A 1100-nucleotide genomic window follows, 5' to 3' on the forward strand; every position below is an offset into this window, starting at 1 on the left:
TTTTACAGGTGGGGAGACTGATGCCTGGGGAGACAGGTCCCCATTCTGAGGCAGGGGAGATGAGGCTGCTGGTTCAGCCGGGCACCCAAGTCCCTCTGCAGGGGCCTCTCACCTCCTGTGTCTGGAGCAACCTCTGCCAGGCGTTTGCAGCACCAGAGTCATTTCTAAGCCGAGTCCAGGGCTTCCCGGGGCCTGGCACCCCCCACCCAGGCCCTAATTCCAGTCTCGGGTCCGTGTCCCGGCTCGCCCTGCCCACCTCTGAACCCAGGGCGAGCACAGAGCTGGCGCGAGCACAAGAGAAACAGGACTGGATGCTTTGATCACAGAGGCTGGTTTGGTCCTTGGCCTCCCCCAGCCCCACCCTGGAGTCTGGAAGGGTGGGGTGGGGTGGGGGCCCCAGCTGAAACCCAGCCCAGAAGCCAGTCCCTTCCACTGACAGGGGCGCGGGCACAACCGGGCAGGCCGAGGGGGCCAAAGTGGGTGCTGCTCGCCCCGCTGGGCCCCAGCTTCTGGGCCAGGTTGGCAGCGGGCCAGAGCGGGGGTGGGCACCCAGTAAAGGGACCCAACGGACACACCCAGTTCTTTTCTGAAAGGATCATCAAGCCCAGGGAAGCCCTGGAGGCTGGGGCTCAGGGATGCAATTGATCATCGTACATTGCTGACACCGGTCCTGGGCCAGCCACCTCATCGCCCATGCAGAGAGCTGGCCCCATGGCCTGCGACGTGGGTTGTGGAGATGTCCTCATTCGTGGCTAAGTGCAACCCCCACACAACGCACACACTATTTTTTTGAGCCCACCTCCTGCTAGGGCTGCACCAAGAACTTTGTGAGGCATCACCTCATTGAATCCTCCCACCCGGGTACTAAAGGCGGGGCTATTAGCACTCCCAGTGAACAGATGAGGACCCTGAGGTCCATGTGCCCAAACTTACCGAGCTTATAGGAGGTAAATAAACTCAGAGCTATGCTCTTGATATTGGGGCTGGACTGTGGCTACTGGCCCTTGTTGGAATGGAAGGAGGCAGGGCCTGGGGGCCAGGGTGGGGGGCGCAGGTTAGAGAAAAGGGGTTAGGCAGAGGAGGGGAGTTGGGGGTGGTTA

The sequence above is a fragment of the Bison bison genome, unplaced genomic scaffold (genome assembly GCF_000754665.1).
Source record: "Bison bison bison isolate TAMUID 2011002044 unplaced genomic scaffold, Bison_UMD1.0 scf7180017864516, whole genome shotgun sequence".
NCBI lineage: Eukaryota > Metazoa > Chordata > Mammalia > Artiodactyla > Bovidae > Bison > Bison bison.